At 36.4% G+C, this 25,538-nt stretch overlaps 1 protein-coding gene across 3 annotated transcripts in view; it reads left to right on the top strand.

Moving 5' to 3' along the window:
- The window catches only part of RAPGEF4 (Rap guanine nucleotide exchange factor (GEF) 4), a 142,989-nt gene that overhangs the window by 4,278 nt on the left and 113,173 nt on the right, over nucleotides 1-25,538 (top strand). For all 3 annotated transcript variants that reach the window (XM_009894545.1, XM_009894543.1, XM_009894544.1), the window contains exon 3: nucleotides 6,164-6,310. The gene's annotated coding sequence lies outside the window, so the exon portion shown is untranslated. The remainder of the gene's footprint in view (nucleotides 1-6,163; nucleotides 6,311-25,538) is intronic.

Genomic DNA, 25,538 nt, shown 5'->3' with positions numbered 1-25,538 from the left:
CAGGCAGCCCTGACAGACTCGGTTGCTAGCATTGTGTTCCCAGCTAGGAATGGATGACCAGTGCTTAAGATGCAGGGATGCTTGTAACCTACCATCGAGCACAATTTCCAATAACAGCACCCAGGAGCCAAAGCTTCCTCTGCAAAGTCATAGTAATGATTAATTGCTCTGCTGTTACTATTATACCATAAACGGCACTAATGCTAATGAGAAACTCCAGCAGTACAGAAGAGATACAGAAGTTTGCCTGAGTTTACAAATTCAGAATTTTGTAGTCTCAGGTGAAAGTACAGAAGGACTATGCCATCTTTTCTAGGAAGAGAGAAGCTAACTTTGTATTTAGGTTCCTGTTGGTTAAAAAGTCTTTAGACATGACTAATAATCTTTTAATATTTAAGATGAGCAGGAGGTTGTACTAGATGACCTCCAGAGTTTTCTTGCAGCTTGAATTATCCCATGATTATATGATGATGCCTGCAGTGTTGATGTAAATATGGAAAATCAATTCTCTTGATTAAAAATACATTAGTTCCACTTTTACTAGGTGTTTATCTGCCTGGGGAAATTAAATTTCAACAAGCCTGGGACTAAATGCATTGTGTGGCAGCTACCATGTGCTAACTCTTTATGCAGCCACCTTTGGTGTCTGGTTGCTTTCTCCCATTAAAAGTTATTGTGCAATTGGTGCTTACTAAGAATGTCTTAATGGCCTTTGCTCCTACAGAGGCATGTCGTTACATGTCTTGCACTAGAAATTATATCTAAATGCACTAATGGATCAAGACTTTTAAATGTTTTAGTAAACATAAACCCATGTATTTAGGATCTCATACATAAAGCCTTGCTTTCATCTTGGTTTGGAAAAATCTGACTGTTTGCAAAACTGTATTATGACACAAGAGGGCAGTGTTAGAATACATAACAGACTGAGTACAGGCAATATTTAATACTAAAATGGCTAGTTTGAAAATCACATTCAAGTATTTACAGTATACCTGTTTGAAAGAGTTTGACCAGAGCAGATTTCTCTGTTACTGTTAGTTCTGTTCTACTGAGGTGGTAAAATATGCTAGTTGCTGCTGATCGTGATGGTAATGTCATTTGCCATTGAAATGGGACACTACAATTTACAATACAGAGTTCTGACAGGATTACCCGTCCAGTACATCCTGAGTGGTGGCTGGTCTGCTTTCTATACAAATTACTTGTGAATTTTCTGGCTATTCAACGATCAAGAAGAGACTGAAGAGGACTTTTTTTTTTTTTAAGGTAAAAATGTCACACTATGAATTGCAGAGGTAAGTGTAATGAACTGTTTTGGTCTTGCCTCAACTTGTTTGTAACAAATACCCTGATAAATATTGTACTTAAAAGTCACACAAAGACTTAGTAAGTCCCCTTCAAAATAAACAGAAAATGCATCCTGTTTATCAGAAAGAGGTCTTTACTCTCAACTATGAACAAATTCTGAATTTAATTTTTATTTGGCATTGTTACCTACCAAGCTATATAGTAATAGAAGTTCCTCTTAGAGATATTCCTAGTTTGGTGTTGTCCTAAAATACTGCTGCCTGCCTTGTGTATGTTTAGTTTTTGAACTCTGTTGTGAAAATGATCAGGTTCTGAAGGATGTGTGTTGGTGATGTCTCAGAATAATGCTGGAAATAAATGCATTATGACAAAAGCATCAGTGTGGCATCTTTGCCAGATTCTGCAGCATTGTGTTTTACTGAATTAGATTCAGAGCCTTTTACCCCAAATGATTAAGATTTATATTCCTATCTGATAAAACGAGAAGGAATGAAGAGAAGAAAGACAAAGACCAAATAGCATTTTGATCTGCAATTTTGCTGCAGTCTGCCAGCTGAATCATAGTGTGTGCTGGGGGCCATTTCTAGGTTATCTTGCTTGTGTTTGGGTGGAGTTTATTTAAGCTGATCAGATTTTAAAACCAGACCAAATTGAACACAGGGCGTTGACTTTACAAACAATTAGCCTTTTTCATTAAAGCTTTAAAGGAGGCGTTGTGGATGCTTGGGTGAAATAACAGTGTCAGTTGTGGGAAGGTGCAGAGGACTGGGGATCAAAAGCCAAATAACTTAGTGGGGTTGCTGAGAAGAGTGACTGTACAGTAAGAGGTTCAGATGTCCACGTAAGAAAGGGAAGAATTTCCTGGCTGTTTGAAATGGAAGGTAAAGGAGGTATGTGATAGGTGAAGTGGAAACAAGGAAAGAGGTTTAAACAGGACAGTCCTTGCCATACTGCTTTCTGCATGTAATTGACATTATGTATGCATGTAAATAGCTGTTATGTATTTTGGAGATAACCTATGTGAAGTTGCAACATAGATTTATACTGCAGTGTAATGTAAATATGCACAAGCTACCTTTAAATTATTTAGTTTGAGCATATGAACTGCTCTACCGTTGTAACATAGCGATTGGTTGGACTAATTTACTCAGCTGAGAAGCAGGGTGTGTTGGCCTGTGCTGAGGTCCACAGTGTTGTGGTTGTACTGATTTTGGTTTTGAACTTAGCTTATTGAAAGTTAATAAATAGAAAAATCATTTAGTTTCTGTCTGCCAGGTAACCTAGCAAAAACTCCAAGATATTGCAGGTGGCTTTCAGAGGATCAGATAGAAAGGTATGGAAATAATGAATATGTTATTACAGTACAGTTAATCTCATCTGTAAGTATTTTAATTAGGAACTAGACGAGAAGTTGGTCACAGCTGTTCTAGAAGCGTAATGCCTCCTTTAAGCAAATCACCTTGTCTTGTGTAAAGAGAATGACCTAACATACGTTGGAAAACTGCAGTTCTAGTGTGGGAAGATATTTCTATGTCATCTTTAAAAGTAGTTGGATAAGGATTTCCTATCTGAATGGCTGAAACATACTCCAGTGGAGGTAATGTAACAGGGAAATCACTTCATAGATGGTTTACTTTCACAAGTATCCTTTGGTTTCTCTGTCATAAAAAGAAATTTTTGCTGAGGACAAAATGAACTGTGTCAAAGTAATAATAAGCAAACTTTTCAAAATGCCAGCTTTTGCAGATTTCCAATTAAACATGGAGATAGTATGGAGTTCTGGAGGGTCACAGGTGCAGAGGTACAAGGTGTGGGAAAATGGTGAAATTAAAGACAAACTAGTTGACTGCATCAACTCCCTTATAAACTCAAAATACTGAATAAACTAAAATTTCAAAGAGTACCCAATCCCTTTCAACCTAGCATTCATGATTTTTTCCTATTTTCTTCATTTCTCTTTCAGACACCCTGATTTATTTATTTATTTATTTACACACAGTACAAAAATTCTGTTTGCCAGGATGTAAAATAAAGTGACACAAGTCAGGGAGGAGCATGCAGGGATGTGCCTTGTGATGGTGAGGGAGGGAATAAGGCAGAGCCTTGTTTCTGGTTCTCGTCCATTCCACAGAATGGTCTTATAAATTCAATAATGTTTTAGATTGATGGGGGTGGAGGTTTAACAACTCTTTCACTGCATGTGTCTCACCTGCCAGTGAGAATCAGTGAAACTGAATACACAAACAGCCTCTGATATGAACCATTTTATAGTGTGTTCAGAGGACAGATAGCAATGGAAACAATCTCATCTTTTAAAGTCTTTAATACTGCCTTTTAAATAGCTGTGTGAATTTTAGCTGGTTACCAGCAGCTAGAACCCCCTGCTGCTTCTGGGATTGCAGAGGGGAACAGCAAACTGAGTTTTGAGCTGCCAGCAATCCTCCTGAAGTCTCCACTGAACAGCAGGAGGTTCTTGAGTGTAAGGTTAACAGGCGTAATAGGAAATGCACACCTGATTCCCCAGGAGGCTGGAGATATATAAACAAGGGGCAGAGAGAAAATGGGGCTCTGCAGTCTTGAAGAAGACACAGGGGCTTGCTCTCTAGCTGGCTGCAAAACTGCATCTTTATGGAGAGCAATGATGGCTAGGGAAACAAACTGAAAGAACTTTCACTTGATGGAAGCCTGGACTTTAATGAATGTAGATAGGACCATTCTAGCTCCTTGACTTAACACCCTGCAATGTTAATTCGTTTCTCAGGCTGAACAGCTGCCTCACCAGAAGTTATCTTAGGAAGTAGTTCCTTAACCAACACCTTTCCTTTTCTCTTCTTCTATATTCTGTCTTTAAAGATATATTCTATAGGGTGGTAAAGAATCAAAAAAGGTGAAGTGTTTCAAAGGCGTTTATGTTTTTGGAGGAAGGGAAGGGAGCGAGAAAGAAGTTGGGAGATGTAAATACTGCTTATGATCCATGTAGTGGAAAAGTTTCTTTTTTCTGCCAAGCTACTTGGTTATTCTGCCCTAAACATAGACCTTTTATGTGAACTTTCTAAATAAAGTTGAGAATAGTGTATTGGAGACCTAGAGATCAAATTTTGTGCGAGCAGTAGGCACATTTTCTCTGTAGCTCCTTTGAGTGCAATTGTGAGTATGGTAGCATAGTGTTTCAGCTCTGAAAGGTAAGATTGTTAAGGCAGAACATTAGTGTATAGCCTCTATGTTTGTAGAGACTTCTGTTCAGGTGCCTCGGTGCTCATTCCCAAATGTTCTTTCTTTTAAACAGTGCCTGTCCATATTTGCCTTCCTTGCAAATTTACTTCTGAGAGTTAGTAAATTCTTCCTAGATCTTTTCTAAGGCATAATTGATTTTGTTTTCCTGAACACATAATTTTATATGGTAATATCTGTGCAAAAGCAATTTGCTATGGTTCAGGGAACTGGACTATTATGGGCATTTGTCTTTGTAATGCAATTATAAAGCTACTAACTTGATCTTAATAACGTTTGCCTATTACCACTTATTAGATGCATGAAAGGAAAACAATGCAGTTTTAAACACAGAAAATGATGCTGAAATATGCTCATGCACCTCTCCTGGATTATCAGCCACAAGGATGTAGTGGATGGGATGACAAAATTTTCTGCTTTTATTTTTGTAGGCATTTTGTGAATCCTACATTTTAGAATTAAACTATATTTCTAATATTGTATCAGATAAAATTAGCATGTGTTTATATATGTTTACGTGTATTTGTGTACATGTATGATTTCCTTAGTACAGTGCAGTTTGTATCAGTTTAAATTTTTTAATGCTGTTGCTATTTTTTCTTTTTATTACTCAAAATACAGTCAGTTAAGGCCCAACTTGGAAAGAGACATACGTAAGTGTTCAGCTTCAAGCTTGTGCTTAGGAACATAGCAACTTGTAAGCCTAAAATAGAACATGTATCTAAAGATCTTGATTCAGCAAGTTATTTAATTTCTAGTAGTTTATTTTTTTTTTGTCTGCAATAGCTCATAATTTATGTTGGAACTGTTACAGAGGAGTTCCTGGCCAAGGGGGGTTGATTTAGACATCTTGCCATCACATGAATGACATGTGCTCAGATAGACTCTTTTGAAGTGGACTTTACTGCGTGTTTGGGATCATCCTGAATATTCTAGTTTGTTTTGGACTCTGGTAGTTTTCTTGAAATCCTCGACTTATGTGAAAAAAATGTATTTTTTTTTTTAGTCTGGTACTTAATCAGCAGGCATCCATTAACAATTGAGAGGTGTACTGGCATTTTCAACAGAAAGGCCAAGAGTTGATTAAACTGTACAACTATTGTGTGCAGACCCTGTACAACAGAGAAACGCATTATAAGTACAAGAGAATATTATAATTGAAAGTGATGTTTACTGAGAAAACATAACAGTCAAATTTTCTTTTTGAAGCCTATAGAGGGCAGAAATTTATATTCCAAGATTGCATTTCTGATGCTAGTTATCTTCTGATCACCTCCGACATTTCTGAAGGATCTCATCATCACAAAAGTCTTTAGATGTGGATGAACAGAGGTCAGAACTTTCTTCCAAAGTTGAAGGTGACTCTTATGTTCTCTGCTTTGCGGACAGAAATGTCTAATTCAACTGATGGTCACACAAAACAGCAGTCCTGCTTGCTTCCACGTTGAAGTTTCCTGTGTTGTTAATCAGCATATTGATATTTTGTTGGCACTTTAAATAAATTTTCTTTTAAAGCAAATTGCTGAAGAATCTGAAGGCAGTGCTATTAGCAAATGTGACATAAAGACTCTTAAAATATCCTGGAATACTTAATATGTGTCCTTTTATTTTTAATTCAAAGGATGCTGTGACAATATGCACTCTGGGAATAGGAACTGCTTTTGGAGAGTCCATTCTGGATAACACTCCTCGCCATGCTACCATCGTTACCAGAGAATATAGCGAGCTCCTTCGAATTGAGCAGAAGGACTTTAAGGCACTTTGGGAGGTAAATTCAGATTTATTTGCAGTTTGTGCAGAAAAAAGTGATTTAACCTTTTAAGTGTTTGTAATGAAATATAAGCACATTTATACTGTAAGCAAAGTACTAATTCTTTTAAATTAATTCGGACAAAAAAGAAAGTGGTTTTAGTTCTTTTTAGTGCTTCATATTCTGCATGATTACAAACTCCTGTATTTCTTTCTTGTGGGCTTCTTCTAATGAAATAACTTAGGTGAAATTGCTGGTGGAATTTATTTGTATACTGATTGTTTAGCCTTAAACTTGCTTTTATTGCCAGCATTCATGAGGAGAGTCTATCCTTAATATACTCTGATATTTTAAATTATTCTCCTTTACTCCTGTGTCACTGCCAGCTGTGAGGGGTTTAGAATTTGAAGAAGGATCAAGGTCACTTAAAAATTAAGTTACTGATTACATGTGAATTCCCTTAAAACTTTCTTTTGGGAATTGGAAGGCATTGTATTGGCCTGGCCTATGCTATTGCCAATTTGTACTTCCAGCTTGTTTTAAGTGGTGAGTGTACAAATTCAGATGTTATGTAGAGCTGTCAGATGGTGTGACAGTGTCCTAAAGTTGCAGATCTAGGGACACTACCTGTATTTAAGAAATAGATGCTGGTTGTAGCATTTTAGTTCAGCTTCTCTCCTAAGTGCAGACAGATGGATTTTTTTTTGGCTTTCTCTTTTCCTGAGAAAGAGCAGTGTTATACTCCAAATAATTGTCCTAGAGCAGTACTAAAGTAAGGCTATCAGAAAGCAAATAAAATCCACAACTAGCTACGCTGACTGAGGAAACAGAAATAGCCTGTTTACAAATATGTTGCATTGAGCATAGAGCATGGTGCAGCATGACCAAGGCATGAAATGTGTGAATGAAACGTGCTTCCCATTGAACGCTCTGACAATCAGATTTCATTCTTTGAATTGTATAGCCATAATTTGTGCCCTTTTTTTGGCAATGTCTACAGCTAAAATAAAACGCTAGTAAAGTCTCATAGCAAAATTGAAGAAATTCACAGTGCAATATTTTTCTGCAGTTCATGCATTTTTCTCTACAGGAGCTGCATTATATATAGTTTTAGACCCTGGCATTAAAAGATTAAATATGCCAGTGGTCTCATCTGTTTTAACATATGCTACTCTTGCCAGTGTTCAGAAATTTTTAATGTAGATAGTACTTTACAAGCTGATGATGGAGGAGAATAAATCCAATTGTAGGTTTCTCAGGTAACTTTTTTTTTATTTCACTTTTAGTTGGTATAGATGGAGTAATTTCTGCTATGTATATGACTTTCCTGCTAAGCATTCTGAGATTGTTGGTTTCATATCAGAAATATTGGGGGACTTGAGGTTAAGTTCCCTTTTTAAAAATTTTGAACCTTAAAACATAAAGTTGTTTTTAAACAAAAATTCCGATGTCATTTGCTCTTTAATCGCTAATACAATGTTGTTTCTAACAATTTTGCTGATATTGATGAGTTTTTTTGATGATAGATGCTTTTGGAAAAGGTTACGTCTGCTCAAAGTTTCGGGAGCTATCATAGGGAGCATTAGTGCACATCTTGCATGCTGCAGATTTTATGAAATTGTACAGTAGAGCATGTCACAGATGCTGCAGGTGTCAGTCACAGACCACAGTTTAGCTTTGTGGTGCTTCTTTAACTTTTATACAGTTTTATAGTGAATTTTTCATGTATTTTGTTGTACTTTTGTTCAAGGCGGCTATCCCTGTGCTCGTAGTGAGGGGAAAATTATGCCATGAAATATAGCTTTGCTGTTTAGTTTGAGGTAGAATTAAGTTGTTTATTTTTTTTCAAGGCAATGTTTGTTTCCTTACTAATCCCAAGGCCTACATAAACTGCACCTAAGATATGATGAACAGAATGTTCAAAACAGACAGAAAAGTATTTAAGAAAATTTTCCTAAAATATACTAGCAATAGCAGCAATAGTATTATTGTTATCTGAAGAAAAGTACATACTTTTTTTCTCCCTGGAAGAAAAGTAAGTACTGTTGTTCAGGGAAGCTCTTTGTTATGTTATGGATGCTGTGTTGTTCTGTATACCTCCTTTTAAGATTCATATATCTTTGCTGTGACAAAGCCCATATGGGGAAATGATTATTGATACAGTGGCATGCCATTCAGATAAATTTTTTTATTTATTTTTAATGAAAACCCACACAAAGTCAAGAATGGATCACAGGTATTTGTTATCAGTAGTACCGTGGGAAAGATGGGAAAAGGCAACAATGTCAGTGTCATTACAATCCAGATATGGTTAAAACTAAAAGCTGGTGCATATAAATATCAACTCTCCAGATAAACAGAATTTAATTCCAGAAAGAAGCAGTTTCTCCATATAAAAAAAAAGTTGAATAATTCCAAAATAATGTAGTTTATGAACAACCTAAATAAACTCTAGGATTGGAATTCTTTAAATGGTTATTGCTTTTATGAATGAAGGATTTTTATGCTTAATAATAGAAGTACAAAAAATACCTTTTATATATAATTACGTTTTTTGGGTTTGTTTTTTTTTTTTTTTTTCTCCATGAAATTTACTTTTGGGGAAATGTACTTTATTCCTTCTTTTGAGGGGAAAGAGCAAATGAAATCTCTCTGTTAGCTGATTAAAGATTTTTGGCATAGAGAGCATGGAAATTCCAAGAATGCTTTTTTTGATATTATTTTTAGGTTGTGAATACAATCTTGGAAAATGAACCAGTATAAATTGATTCAGTATTGACTTTTAATTTATTATGCAACTAATCTGAAATGATAGGACTAAGAGCTATGAACTATCTTCCTTTATAGTAAAAATTTATTAACACTGAAACCTACTGATGATGAAGTTCATGTTTGCAACAATGTTCTTCTACCACAGATCTATGCCGTTCTTTCAAAGGCAAATAAATATCCGTTTATACTGCTTATGAAACTTTTAGTATAAATCCTGAAACTAGATTTTAAGAACAAGAAAGATAGAATACCTATTACCTTTCTAAACTTCTAAGTTTAGAAAGAATTTTCAGAATCTCTTTAACTACATATTATGAATTTACAGACTTTTCTGAGTTTTGTTTAAATTGAAAAGTAAGTTTTCCTGTCTTAGCTGTATTGCTCTAAGAAACAATTGTATTGATAGAATGTTTCACAGACCAGATGTGGCTTATTAACGTATTTAATGCACAATATATAACAAAGTGTATTAATTTCTTTGGGCACAATTACAATTGGGTCTATACCTGAAAGAAAGAGATTGCTACTTATAAACAGACTTTTTTCTTTTTTATCGCTATTCTTCTGTCAATTTTATAAATTTAGAATCATAGAATCATTTAGGTTGGAAAAGACCTTTAATATCATTGAGTCCAACCATAAACCTAACACTACCAAGTCCCACTAAACCATTAAATACTCCTTGAAGAAAAGATAGGATATTCTTTATGAAAAACATAATAAGATGCCTTCTGTAATATACCAAACCACATACTCATTCGACCCTTTTTCTATGACCTTCATGTTTAACAGTCAGGGAATGCTGGTCAAAACAAATGACATTGTCCTGATAACAACAATTACCAGTTAAAATGGGCTAGTTTTTTTCTCTAATGACTATATCTCTTGAAGTAGCATCCTGTTTGGGAACATCTGTTGGACTTCTAAGCTTACTCATCCTTGGAGACTTGTTTCTATCAATGGCTGCTATAGCAGATTGGAGGTGATGAAATTTCTGGTTAGGTTCTCGCACAGCTGAACACTGTTCCCTGATGAAAAAACTCTAGGAGGATATGGGAGTCACTGGTGACGTGCCTCTGTGCACCGATTGTCCCTGGCTTTCATCTCTGAGGAGCACTAGCAAACATGAAAAATGTTACAACACTGTAGGCTTCCAAGGTGCTCTATGAATCTGTACAAAGAGGTACCCTGTGTGGGTAAGAACTTGATTTCTCTCTTTAGCATCAGTGAGTTAGTGTGGTGCTAGCTACCTTGCCCAAAACCCTGTTTCAAAGCACAAAGGAAAATACATCCAAAAATAAACATGAAAGCAGAAGGCTACGCATGAGGAGCTCTGGTCATGCACATCCTGTTGGGTCACTGGCTTGCTCCACCCCTAATAGTTGGGTTCTTTTAAACTGAGTAGGAGTGAAATGAATGTATTTGAGCAGTGTTATCATTACAGAAGTTCTCTGTAGTTCATCCTCAAGCTTTGTCCTTTCATGCAGTTGCAAACTGATTCAAACGCAGACAGGAAGGGAGTGAATCTGCTGAGAGGTGACTTATTTTTAGAGGTCTTTCCTACCACAGTGAATTACTCAGCCTTCCTTGGATAACATACAAATAACCGATTTCCTCTTGTGTGGAATAAGATTATGTTAGAAGTTACTGAACATGCCTTGAGAAACATTTGATCTCGAGTAAATGAAGAACAGCTATTACTTCGGTATGCAGTAACTTTGGAGAGAGGGAGTCTTGGCCCCTATAAGGTCAGAATGAATATTTTAATTATATTTTATTATATTCAACAGCACTTACACATCTCATAGTCTGATAAACAGTAGTGTAACTTGCTTCCTGCTTTTGCCCATCTGATGGTAATTCAGAAGCCCTCAGCAGACTTCACTGCTCTGAAATGATAGCTTTGGGAGAAGCAGCTTTCTTACCGTCTTTGTTTTCTGAATACTGGGAATGTTAGTTTTTAATGAGCCAGTTTAAAAACTGATCCTCTGTCAGAACAGAAGAAATTTTACGCACAGTTTCAGTGGAATGCTGTGTAGGAAATACATGTATGAAATGGCATGCTGACTTAAACGTTGTAGCACTCTTCAGTGAGAGTTCTGAATAAGGCTTAAGTTCATCAGAATTGAGACCACAGCTCTCAGTACATTTCCGTGTAATATCAGTTTGTCTTTTTAAGGTATATCAAATCCTATCTCTTATATCAGGGTATAATATAATCTTATGCCTCATTTTATGTGTCAGGATGATGGCAATAGGAATTACAAAGGCACTGTAAAAATACATTAATGAAAATGAACACGTAAGGATTTTCATTTGATTTATCCATTTGGCCATTCTGTAAGTACTGTATTTATCGAAGTATGTTACTGAATCTCATGTAAGTGTTTTACAGTGTAGTGTAGCAGGCAACATTTTGGAGAGGCAGCCTTTTCCTTGCCTTAGGCTGCTGGAAAATATATGTTACATTGTTACTTGAGAATGTTCTTCTTTCTCTGCAAGAGTCCTGAATCCTTCAATGTGTTTGAGGAATACTAGGAATCTCATGTAAATGTCAGTACTTTGTAATGTACCTTTTCAACAATGAGTATTCCATACCAGTAATTCTTTCCAGCTCATTTAAGTGAGAGATTAAATTTGATCTCAGAAATGAAATATTGGGAGGGGGGAATCAAACAAAAAATCAGATTCACGTCCAGCCCCTAAACTATCAACCTGATTTATGGTATACTACTCTGCCATTTTATTACCCTGTAATCAGTTGCAGAAGTCTTTGCTCTGATTTACTGATTTCCCATAGGTGAACATAGTAGAGGTATAAAATTGTAGTTAATAAAATACAGAATATTTAGCTTTGCAGGATGGATGATCATGTGATTTAAAATAGTGAAGTGCTTGGAGACCCACAAAAGTATAAAAAGGTGGTCATGGAACATTCAGCTGTCCTCACCTGCTTCATGTCACACTCGCCATTGACTGCTCAAACTCTACCTTGATGATTTGTCTCTCTAATGGGGTTTTATTTGAGCAATGTAAGAGTGATCAGATTGTAGTAGCCTGCGTTTGCAAGGTAGCTGGAGTACTGTGTTCACCAGCCACTCAAATAGCCATCTTGTCAGAATAAGGAAAAATTATTCCATGTTATCAGATACAGAGTACAACACAGAAGGAAGACGTGGAAGGACCCAAGTGTGTGGAATCTGTTGCCTTATGCTGTCTGCAAATCTTCAGCTGATGACTAATTCAAATTTGTATGCAAAGAAGGAGATCTAGTGTGAGAGACACTGAAAAATGAGGTGGTGGTAGGCAAGCAGGAGATTTTTTCCTAGAGTAGCACATGGAAGGAGAAGGAATAGAAAAAGTCCTTCTCCCCTCCCCAGCTTTAGAATATGACAGTAAACACAGAATTGGCAAGATGTGAGCAAAGCTTTGAAAGTAACTAACATCCCACCTTCATACCTTCTGTGTTAATACTGATAAAGCAAGCGAGTAGCAGGGAGAGATTCCAAAATTGTTATTACACCAAGAAGTGGTGCCAGATTGTGCTCCTAGTTTTGCTGGTGTGAATTAAGTATATTTCAAGTGAATACAATACAATTGCTTTGATACACATGGAGTTAAGTGGGAGCAGAATTTGGCCTTTAGTGCTGCTGTTATATTGGTCTTGACCATCCTGTAATATGCTTTTAGGGTTTTTTCTCGTGTTTGGCTTTGCCAAACATTTCTAATTTTAACGCTCTGTCTGGTAGAGCAGATTTAAACGAGTATGGAACAGCATTCTATCCTCAATAGCCAGACTTCCATCAGAACAAGCCATGTTTGTCAGCATAGCAACACAGTGTCTGCTGCTTTCATTTGGGTGTATTAATAACGTAATGTTTTAAAAAATGAATACAGATTTTCTGAACGCTGTTTATGACTGTATCTCCTAAAGTAACCTTCCGGGCCATTGGCAGTGGAAAAACATATCTAGGAACTAGATTTTTCACTTCAGTAATGCAGCTTTCCTCTTGGCATGATATGTACTGATGGAAGTGTACAAGTCTTTTGATAGAGTCTTGCTATGATGTGTTCTTTTCTAAATAATGGCATTATGACTGAAAAGTTTATAATCAGTAATTGTCCACTGTTTCAGATAATTTGCTGTGCCATTATGTACGATATTCAATCTTGTCAATGAGGCAGATTTTCTGCAGAAGATCAAGGGATCCAGTTAGTTTTAACTCTGGGAGTTTCCCTTTCTTTATTGTTATCCTTGGTTTAAGGTGACAGACACAGGCACTTCAGACACCCCTTAAGCGACTGAAAAGATTGAAAAATAACAAGCTGATTGGAAGGGCCTGATCCTTCCTCGTGTCTCTCTGAAACGAACTTTCCTGGTGCCTGTTCTTCTATGTCATCCTTACAATCAGTTTGTACCTCAGTCTCCCCATTTATTCTGAATCTATTTAAATAGCAATGTTTTGTGTCTGTGTCACTGATCACCTCGTGGAGGTGGAATAAGGCTTTGGAGACCTGATTTCTCTTAAACCATACCAGCATGTAATTTCTCTTAGGTATAATTCTGTATCACTGTAGTAATGCCCATCAGCTTGAAGCCCCTGTTGAATCCTATTATACGAGACACTGTGCAAAACTATATTGTCATTCCTATTTACAGCCCTTGTAAATGTTTATATGTTTATTAGCACTTCAAAGAGTCTTAAATTATATTGCAGAAAGCTTGACTTATTTGAGGTTCCTTCTTGGATAAAAAGAAATAGAAACATCCAGCGAGCATGTCAGTCTCCCTGTTAAGTAACGTCTTTATTGGTTTTCTCATATTTTATCATGATTAGAGGTAAAGTTGAAAAATATGAATTCACCCGATTTTCAAGAAAAGACATTATTTTGATTAATTCCTAAAATATTTAAATTACAGAAGAACATCTGACAAACTGAAATGTATACACTTAAAGTCTGCAGATGTTTTTGAGGCTGCTGTTTTTCTTTGAAGCTTTACTGCCAAACTTGCACTTTCTATAACCAGCTTTTTTATTAGCAAAGAAAGTGCTTTTCATCCTCAGCAGATTGTATTATTAAGTGTGGTATCTCTCAGCATGATGTGCTAAATGGCAAAAACATATATTGCGAAGCACAACTGGGAGCCTATGAATCTTATTTCAGGGAGCAAACTTCTGGTCTTTCATTAGTTCATTTTTATTAGGTAAAAATGTCTTTCAGTAGAATCATAAGATTTGAAGCTTATAAAATGGTTTCGGGCTTTTTTCCCCAACATATATTTTAATTATCAAATATGTGTCTCATTCTCATCTTTCACAGAGGGAAAACATGCATAACATAGAATTATGTCTTTGTAGATATATGTGTGTATATAATCTACTATTTATCTAATATGTGTTATGTGTATATGTTACTTCATTAATTTCATATTTAGCTTGTCAAACCTCTGCGTCAGATTGCCTGGAGCTTTGGTTCTAACTGAATTTGTGATTGGCAGTGTCCTTCCCTGCCTTAGAATGGATACCAAAGTGATCATCTGCATAAGGCTTTGCTTACACTTCTAAACTTTTGGATTTGACACAGACTATCTGTTCCTTAAGTCAACTGTCGGGTCATATATGGATGAGGTTATTTTGGAGATCGATCCTTTTTGATCTTCTGGTCGGTGTTATCAATCCAATCCTTGGTTTCTTTTCAGATGACTCGTGCTTTTTCTTCGTTACACAAAAGGTTAATCTATTATTACTGGTTTCTCCAGGTTCTTGAGAAAAATAGTAAGCCCTTAGAAGCTTCCTTTTAGCAATGAGCTTTTGCTGCTTTACAGCAATGGATATGGTTGTGTGTCCCTCCAAGGCATTCCTATAGAATGTGTGCTTGCGTGCTGCATTTGAATGGGTGCTTTCTGCTTGTACTATATAATGGGTCAGGCAAATAATGCGATACCATTTATTAGATCAATGGTTATGTTTTAATATTGACATTTTAAAAAACCATTAGCTTGAACCCGCTGGCATTAAAAAAAGTTAGAGATCTTTGACAATAAGATCTGTGGCAGTGGAAGATCTTATGCAGATTAACAGGAAACAAAAGCAAGGCTATTGTATTATATTATATTATTATTTTTTATTCTGACAGTCTTGCGTAGTTTATAAAATACTTTGTAAAAATGCTGTAAAAGTGTTCACTTTCATGGAGCAAGAAAAATGAAACCTACAAGTCCTGTTTCGTGGAATGTAAATTCCTTCTTCCTTAGGCAAGCACTACCCTTGACTGAGCATTCAAAACCTTGTAACTCAAAACAAGCTGAACCCCAGACATCATAAATCAATTAGGTGCATGGATTAATAAACGGGCTCAAAATGGGAGTGCCCTTTGGTTGCCTTACTGAAGTTCTGATAGATGTCTTTTCCTGGTCATAATCAGAGCTGTGAGGTTCAATGTTTGCCCCTTCCCTTAGACTGGTTCCTCCCCTCCTTTAATCCTACCTTATTGAAGTCAATGAGCATTGTGGGATTTAAACCCAGATAATTATTAATAATATTTAATTATTAATTTCTTCCTTCTCCTTGTATAATATGCAGCACAGGTTTAAATCCTTTTTACCCTCTTCCCTTCTGTAACAGTTTCTATCCACTGACGTAGCCGATGCAACGTGAGAACATGAGGCTGGAATCACTCAAATGGTTTTGTGGCTTAGTAATTCAGGGGTACTTAACAAAATGGCCAACCCAATACTTGTACGGAGGTAAATTGTATCAAAGCCTTACAAACTCCAGGCATCTCAGAGTTACGCTTAAAAATGAAGATATATAGAAGTCTAAGACTTAGGACTATCTTTCCTGTGGCAGAGAATAAGAATTACAGGGCCCAGACTGTTATCTGTGCTGATTATGGCCAGTCCCCAGATATCAAGAGGAGAAAGAGATTTAAAAAACCGCAAATAATCCATGTGCTTGCTCTTGAATCAATCCTTGTTTCAGTCTGAGCAGTGGAACTCCAGCACTTAGAGTTCTCAGGGTTAGTGGGTGTTGCTCTAATTGCATTAGTTCAGTGAGTTACAAAATTCCTAGAAATCTGTTCACCAGCAATGTGAAAATATCAGGCCTGAAACGTGCCCCGAGGGGCCTGCAGGCCCTCTGAAATGTTTAATTCTCAAGGGAAAATATGGAACAACCTGTTTCATGGATAATTTTTTTTTTTTTTTTGGTGAATGGTTGTTTATGCCAAAATATTCAAGAACAGCACATCATAAGACATGGTGGCCTTCTAAGGCACGTTCTCCCTCAATTTTCGTAGTCTTTAATGAAGTGGATGTTCACAGAATTTGTGTTTTCATCTAATATTTCCGTTACAAGCTATTGAAATCAGTGGTTTGTCAGAATTTGTGGATTAATACCATCAGTCTGGTGTGATGCTTAAGGCTCAATTTCTTTATCCTTCATCTCAGACCATTAGATAAGACCATTAGTGTGTATTTCCTCTGAACTTTGCTTAAAATAGTTTCTCAGTTAAATCTCAAATGAAGAAGTTAAAAGAAAACTGAAACTCACAAATGAAAGTTTGTACACTAAAAATCTTGTGACTGAACTTTACTTGTGTTTATTTTAAATTACATTGATAAAATACTCTTGTCCTTCTAGATGCTGTACTTGGCTCCAAGCCAGGCTTGTATACCATTTGTTTGAGGGTGATAAATAATCAACATTTAAAACTAAACCTTGCCATCCTGCAAGTACTTATTGAAGTAATTCAGCTTGCTTACATTTTAACCTCTGACCATTTCCTGAGTAATTTCTATTTAATTTTGCATTCCACCTTTCTCTTGACCTTTGAAAAATATCTTTTCTGACTACCAATGCAAACTAGTCTCTTGGAGTATTAACGACTTCATTTTCCAAAATAGACAAACTTTGTTCTGTTAATTTCCACAAAACCCTATCCAGACATTATTGAGTACAGGTTAGTAGAAACAGGTACAATACCATCGTTTTGTTTTAGCATAATAAAAATATGCATTCCAATACGATTTTTGTATGACCTGGCGTTTGAGAAATTGAGTCCTTCAAAGAAATCATGCTGTTCTGAAAAGACTGAGTTATAAGGGAACTTGTTTGAGTTACTTAGGCTTTTATGCTTAATTCTCTCTGGGGATAACGCTGGAGACTCTCAGTACAATTAAGGAAAGATTAAAAGCTCAGTACAGGCTTATTTTCTCTCTTCTTTCTTTCTGCCAATACCCTTCAAGCCTGTATCCTCTAGAAGCATGAAAGATTTTTCAAAGGCCTTTTTTCTTTCTGTCATCATTTCTCAGGCACTTTTCTGGTACGTGTCTCCCACAGATTTATGAATATGGTTTCTCTTTCTGCATTTGCCACTTTTATTCCTGCTAGCATTTAATGCTAATTTTGTTGATCTCTGGTTAAGAGTTCATTGGTTATTTCTCCTTAGGTTTATCTGACATTTAGATCCTATTAGGTAACCAGGGATTGCCAAGCAGCTAGGAAATAATTCTTGCACTGTCGAAGTTGGTGAGAATTATGCCATCACTTAGTATTTCTTAGTACATTCGCTCTGCAGAGGTAAAGGAGCGAAATGTAGTAAAAGTGCAGACAATTAAGCAGATATGTCTGAATGCACTGATGGAGTAGCAGATTTATTACTGAGGAGGTAACCACTCTATATAATGCTTATCAAAGAAGAGCTGCACTTCAGTCTGAGCGTGTAATAGCTGGGACGTTTACCTGTCCTGTTGCTGTAGTACTGTTGAAAGATAATCTGCTTTGAGCGTACAACAGAAGTTCACATAAAAGCTCTCATCTTTGCACGTTCTTTCTGTCTGATTTATTTACATACATCTGCCATATGGAGTTGCCTTATAGAGGGTGTTACTTCCATCTGATCTCATATACGAAATGTACTTTGTGTCATTTTATTCTGAGACAGACTTCTCCTGTTTTGACAACAGAATGTGGATTTTTCTTCCTTTTAACCTTTCTGAAGAATTACTTGGTATGACTTCAGAAAATGATGCATGCTAGTAGTCGGCCCACAAGTACAGATGCTTGAATGGATTATTGTCAACTTTGTACTCTAAAATTATGTATGTGAGGCACAGGAAATCCTGGAAATGCTTCAAGCCCTAGCAATGGTAGGTATACAGATTGTACTACCGTAAGGATTCTCTAAGGGATTGATTTCACGTGGGCATCCATACTGTTAATCCAAGTGTTGTTACAGAATGGTAGGTGAATTACCTTTCCTCGTATCCATTAACTGGACAAGATAAGAATTCTTTGGATAAGAATTGAGTTAGTCTGTAGTGAATGGAATGTAATGAATGGTTGTGATATCCAGAAGCAGACCATAAGTTATATTTTCCCCTCATTATTTAACAAAATAATTCATACTAGCAGTATGAATTTTATACTTTTTAATGTGTGAGAAAACAGTAGTCCCACAAAAAACAACCTTTGTGACGGATGTTCTATTGCAAGTAGTTTTGCAGGGAGATGGAGGGGTACTTTGTATCTGCCTACTCTCCTGAGGGAGGACAGTGGCAAAACTCTCCCTTTACGGCTGTATGTATATGTAGAATAATATCAAATATCTAGAAAGAAATACATTCTTGACTGTGATTGACTGTTTATTTGACTTTAGCAGGTTTATTCTGTCCTTGCCAGTTAACATTTCTGTTGAGTTTTCCTTTTAAGTTTACCTTTACTGCTAAAAATTTCTTTCGTTATTTCAGCCTATGCATATCTTCATTGTCTGATAATGCTGTTGCCGCATGTACAAATGTAAATTATTCATTTAATATGCCAAAGAGCTTTATACAGAAGGAAAAAGCAACTCTTACTTTGAAAGCTGTTAAAGTAATAATGAACGCTATCTTTATATTAGATGTGTTCTTTTAAAATGAACATTTTTTAATTACTTGCTTTGTGTGAGTAGAATTCGCTATAGGAGATACCCCTGTGACTGTCCCCAAAATCAGATTGCTCAGCAGGATGAAAATAAGTAGTGTATATGGAAGTTTTGATACTATAGAAAAGAAAATCTCTTAATGTTACTAGTTTAATTTTCAAACTTTAAGCGGGCATGTGCTGCATTACTGATCATGAATGTGCTGCATTACTGGTCATGAATGTGCTGCCTTCTGTAGTGGGACCTTTATCTTGGCCTTTTTACTGCCACAGCAGTGCTCGTCTATTTACAATTGGCATTAATCACAAGCGGTGACATCAGAGAAGTGGAGGAAAGATATTCTTATTTTGTTAAGATAATCTGCATGGTGAGAGAGCAGCAGCATGGATTAAGTATTTGGAATCTTAAAACAAGATGGTGGAGTTCCATTAAGTTGTGTTTACTCTTGTTAATAGTGTGTAGAAAGGCATGATATTCTTAAGACAAACCTGTCCAATTACACTAATTTCATTACAATAATGGACAGTAGAATTTGTCCTGCGTGGGGCAAAAGTCTTGACATACTATGTCTTCTTGCTTTTGCTGTGACCAATACCTCCTATTTCAGAGAAGCTTGTAGAAGAGCCCTCGATGAACTGTTTATAGGTTATAAAAATGGAGTGTTAACAGCATAGCATTGTGCATAAATAAAAACCTGTCATGCTTCCTCCTCATCATTCTTCAAGGGCAGGGCTGGTTCTGTCCCTGCTTTTGGAACTAAAATGATGACTTTATTTAATGAGATCTTGATTTCCATTTCTGTCATTCCATTCATTCTCTCCATCTCCCCTCTGGAGAGCCATTGGTCCATATTGTATGCTCTCTAAAGTTTTGTCTTTGCCCATTTTAAGTACCCATGGCAAATGGCTTGTGAATGGGTGCATCTTTTGGAGAAACATTCCACAGCCAAGCGCATCACATGCTACTAACAAATTTATTCTGATTTCCCCTCCAAAATTTGTTTTCAGAGTTCGTTCTTTGGTTCTTGTCTCTTCATGCCCCTTGGATGTCATCAGTATTTGTATCCTTCACTATTTGCACACTGTGGTCATATCTATGTTTTGTCATAACTTAAGAAGAGTTATGTGATTATTTTTTAAATTTTCCTGAAATGCCATCATGCTTCCAGAGAACACAACCATGCTTAGTGTTCTCTGGAACACAAAATTATATGATCCTGTCTTTCATATGTATCTGGAACATACCTAATCTGGTGTTTACTATCAGTTTTACATGCCAGAATTTGATAATTGTTGAGATAACAGCATTTTGCTATTGTGTTAAGAACGTCTGTTACTGTAGTTAGCTTCCTATACAGAGCTAGAAATGATGGCAGTGGAAGGTATGCTGTATACTCCAACTATGTTCGGGATTATTCCTTCCTAAATTTTGTTCACTTGCTAGCCCTACATCAATGATGTGTCCATCGAATTTTTCCAAATGGATCTTTTCCTCACCATTGCTAATTCCCTAGAGACTTATGTATTATACTTATTTTTTGTCCAGTGTTTTTATCTTTTTCTCTAATGTTTTCATAATATTTTATCAAGTTGTTCATTCTCCCTTTGAGATTATGTGTAAATAAAAAATCAGAACCCAGTACCCCAGTACTTCTTTAGACACCTCCTTTTTATGTTGCCATGTTTCATTATCCTTTGTTTGCAGTCATTTAGTCAATTGTTAATTTGCATGACAGTGCTTCTATCCAAGCCATTTTCAAATTTTTTTAAGATGAGCTGACTATTAAATATTTTACTGATATCCAAATATGTGACAGCTACTACATTCCTTTCTTTCACTACTTGAGTGATTAAAAGAAAAAAAAAAACACAACAGCAAGTCAAATGTAAAGTGTCCAACTTTGGTTAAACCAGTTTTCTGCTTTACGGATTTGTTTCTGTTACTACGAGTGAGGGCTCTCTGATCTAACTGTAGTAATGTTTACTGCTTCACTCCTGAAAAGTAATTTCCAAGTTTTTTTGGTTTTTATATTAGTTGTAAGGTGCCTTAGTATGTGGTGCTAGAAACAGACTGGTCTGAACTACAGTGGTTAGTGGTGGTGTAACTTCTGCCATCCACGTACATTGGATGGCAAATAGTGGAAAATTACTGCAGTTCTGGTATTGTAAATGTTTACAGAATCAATTGTGAAAATTCACTCTCAAAAGAAGGAAAAGTATATTAGAAAACAAGATATTGACAGGAATAGATAATTCCAATTCTTTTTCTCTCTTACTCACCTATTTTCGTTCCTCTCCTGAGTTATTCCTGGCTGTCCCAGGACAAAATTTACCACAGCATAAACTGGTGCAACCTGCATTCCACTATTCTTTGTCACATCTGCTAACATTTAAATTAAAGCAAATTAAGGTTTTTATGGCACTGCCTCACAATCCCCTCTTATCATAATTATTGTTCTGCTACATTTGCCACTCTATCAATATGTACGTCATTAAATAAATAAAACCCATGAATTCTGAATGATCTCTTGTCTCAGTGAATACTGTGGGTTACTCTGTAATATGATAAAGTATTTATTTCCACATGTTGCAGATGTATTCTTGTGGTTTTGGAACATCCCTTTGTGCCCATGTTGCAAGAAAGTGTGAGGAGGAAGGAGTGACCCCAAACTCACCTTCAGCTGTTTGCTCCATGTCACATTTTGTTCTCCAGTCAAAAATTGTCTGGCTAACTGCTTAGTAGCAGCTAATCAAGGTCAGGAAGATAAAGCAGAAATATAATAATTATACACTATATTTGGAGAAGCTGCAATTTTCAAAGTATGCAGAGTTGATTTCAGTGACTAGTAGAAAGTATTTCAAATCCCCTTCTATGCAGGATTTCTGTAAATGTTCAAGTGAAAGCGTAAGAAGTAGCTTAATTCTGTTTTCAGAATGAAATTGCTCGTAAGAAGTTTTATTACTGTTGTGCTTATACCTCTGACATCGCTGAAACAAGTAACTCTTGTTTCTGTGCCCACTCAACAAACGTGATGCTTGCTGACCTCCTGACGATTACTCATTTATGTTCTCACAGTGGCTTTGATTTCCAAAATGCAGTAATGTTAAAGAACCATAGCTCATTTTTCAATGTTTTAGTACCAGGTCCGTCTCCTGTTTTGACTCTTGGCTTTTTACTAGTGCATTGCCTTTACCTTTTGCAATACACTTCTTTGAGAAAACTGCCTTACTGATCGGGATGAAGGGTGGTGCTAGGAACCAGAAACTTACAAAAGCTTTTATGCCTAGAAAAGTGAAAAAAAGTAACTAAGTATCGTGAGTTCTTATAATCAATTCAGGCTTGTTGAAAATGAAGAAAAATGTGAGAAGAATCCCCTACTGAAAAGAAACAGTACTCCGTGTGCCTAAATTTACTTATTCCAAACTTAGTTGCAGGTGGAGAAAATCATGCCTAATGAACAGCTCATAGCATTGATCTCTGGGTCAGAAACCTGTCCCACATTTACTGTATGCAATGTTACCTCTTTACCTAGCATTCCTGTCTATATTTGCCAAAACATTTTTTCCTTGTTCTCTTCCCCCAAGTTGGATTTTGACCTTCTCTAAAGTTTTTTCTAAGTGTGATCTAAAATGTGTCTTACCATGGCCCTTACACATGGGTTTTCTGAAGTTTGACATTTTTTTCTGAGGCCATATTTGTCCATTGGGCAGATGCCCTGTTCTCGATTGAGGAAGCTATTTCACCTGGCTGGGTTTGAAGGCTTTAAAGCTAAGTTTAGCCATCTTGGTTATTAAATATACATTTAATGATAGTTTCAGCATGCCAAAGATTCTTTAAGGGAAAGCAAGGGATGGAACACTTATATTGTTATGTTGCTATACAGTGAGACAGTTTATAACTGTCATCCTTTGTTTTGTCTTTAACCTGTAGTCTGGTCTGATGTGGGAAGTGGAAAGGACATATCACAACACTGCCACTAACATGCAAGCAGACATACAGGGCCATTTTGAGAAAAGTGAGAAATTCAACTTCATTGTAACACTATTGTTCTAAGGACAAACACGAGGTTGATTGTTAACTATTTAGAAGGATTGTAGGCTTGTGCTTTTTCTTTATTCGGCTTTGCCAGTGATTCTCAGTACAGCGTTTGGGATGTGGGTTCTGTAGTCTATGGGACAGCATATATATATTCTCTTCTATTTTGTTCGTAGTTGATCCTTGCTGCTTACATAGCTCGTGTTCTGGCCTGTGCAGTTTGCAGCTAGTAGACTCCCCTGATTTTTAGGGATTTTTGTATTTCAAAACCCATCTCAACTTTTATTTTGAAAGAAAGGTCCCTGTTTTTCTTGCAGAGAGTTTTTCTTGTTTTCCCCTGCTGTTTTTCTTGCAGAGAGAGCCTTGAAATGTAAACTGGAAACCTGGGGTTAAAGTGTTCCTACTGATTTATTTTCCCTAAACATTATTGATTATTTGGTCTTCTATTCACTAAAGCTGGGTCTATATTAAAATTTTGCTGGCAGGGTTGTGGGGAAGATGTCATAGTGTTAGGTTGGGAAAACAGGTTTTCTGTGTGGTATAGTTGGCCTAATGAAGGACTGGTATAAGGGATAGTTGGAAAACAGCTTTTGCTGGCACAAATTATATTATCCCTAGGATAATTTGCTGACAGAGGTTAAAATGTAGGGCAAGCTCTGAGCTGGCTTTTTGAAACTTGTAGTATATTCCCTTAATTTTTCCATGTCATGGCAGTGCTTCATGGGAGGAATGGGCTGTCACTGATTAGACAGAGTACCAGTGAATTCCTGTGTTCTTCCCCATGGAAAGCCTAAGATTTGCCAGCTTTGCTGTGCAGCTATTGTGATTATTAGCTGTAAAAAAGACAGGCCATATAAACCTGTCTCGTGAAGACCGTAAGTCTTTTTTCAATTTTCTTCAAGGCATTTAATTTTACCCTCTTGTTTTCTCCATATGCAAAGTGAGAATATAGTATATATTTGTTTCCTTAAAGCTTTTTGATGATTGTTGAATGGTTGCACAAGCTATAAACATACAGATATATCATATGCAACACTTCCTTGAACTCAGACTCTCAACTTCTGTGAAGAGTTGCCCTTTACTATATGCTTTCTTGTGGCATCAGCACAAGCAGCTAGGTGCCCTTTCTGTGATGGCCCTTCTGACTCTGTGGCTTAAGAATTCTGGGATTTTTTTTTAATGCACTTTTTGCTAGGTTCTAGTTGTCCCACAGACAATAATCTTATTGATCATTTAAACTCCAGAATTCTTCCTGCCTGTCTCAATCTAATATTTGTCATTTTAGACAAATCAGTCACTTGTATAAGTAAGCAACCTGATATCTTATCTGTGGTTTTGAGAACTTGCATTTTTTTTACCTGCATGTATTTATTTGCTTGAAATTAAAGTGGGCTTGAAATCAAGAATAAATTAGAAATATGTTTAAAAGTCTGCTTTTTAATGTGTTTTTTTTCCTGAGCAACACCCTCTTTACAAACATTGTTTTGTTCATTTCTTTTTTTTCCCCAGTTAGTTATCTTCCCTTTTAGTAAGGTTTTAATGTGGGGTTTTTTTTCAGTAGAGAAGTCATGTTTAATTAAAAGTTACTTGCATGTTTTCAATTATAGATGATAATTTGTTTGACTTTACACTCTGAATTGCCTTGAGTAATTTCCTGTAGAAATACATATAATTCATTTGCATGTTTGAAGTATTAGCGTGTCATTTGCATAGCTTGTGTGTAATACTTAAGCAAACCACTGGGGTTTTGGAAGGTCAGATGATGCTTTTTAGTGGCTGTGATATGATGGCTATTCTTTCTTCTCCCTGCTGAATAGGTATGGAACCAACTTTGTTGAGAGAACGGGACATTATGTTATCAAACCAATATGTTTCAGTAAATGATTGAGAGTTAAGCAAGTGGGCCAGCAGTAGTGTTATATTCATATTTTTTCTTGACATAAGTCAATGCAGATTGATGTTGATTTTTACTTCATGGCCTCATGTAGTGTAGCAGAGAAAATATATATTATCACATCCCAGTTGGCGTATGTCAGAATTCCATCACAGATAAAGCTGTTGTAGTTTTTAGCTGCTGGAGATGAGATGGTAGGAGGTTTAAATTTTCTTGCAACCATGTGTTAAAACCACAGTTTGTTTGGTCTGCTAAAATAAATACTGTGGGAAGTCCTCGAGTGGAACATAGTATATATGGTTCTGCTCACCCATGTTTAGAAGAGATGAACTCAAACTGGGATAGGTGCAGAGAAGGACTACCATGGTAAGGGAGATAGAGTGTCTATTTTATATAAGACTGAAAGTGCATGTCTTGGTTAGTCTGTTGTTGTGAACGCTGATAGGGAATATGATTGATCTCTGTAAATACATAGGACCACCATTCAGGGGAAATAAACTGTTAAAGGACAGTGCTGCTCAGGAGCAGGTGCTAATGCAGCCTGAGTGTACATTAGAAGTTTCTTTCTAACTATCAGAGCAATGAGGTTTCAAAATGACTTCTAATGGGAATCTGAAG

Source organism: Charadrius vociferus, unplaced genomic scaffold, assembly GCF_000708025.1.
Source record: "Charadrius vociferus isolate BGI_N301 unplaced genomic scaffold, ASM70802v2 scaffold161, whole genome shotgun sequence".
NCBI lineage: Eukaryota > Metazoa > Chordata > Aves > Charadriiformes > Charadriidae > Charadrius > Charadrius vociferus.
This window is presented reverse-complemented; position numbering and strand designations above follow the sequence as displayed.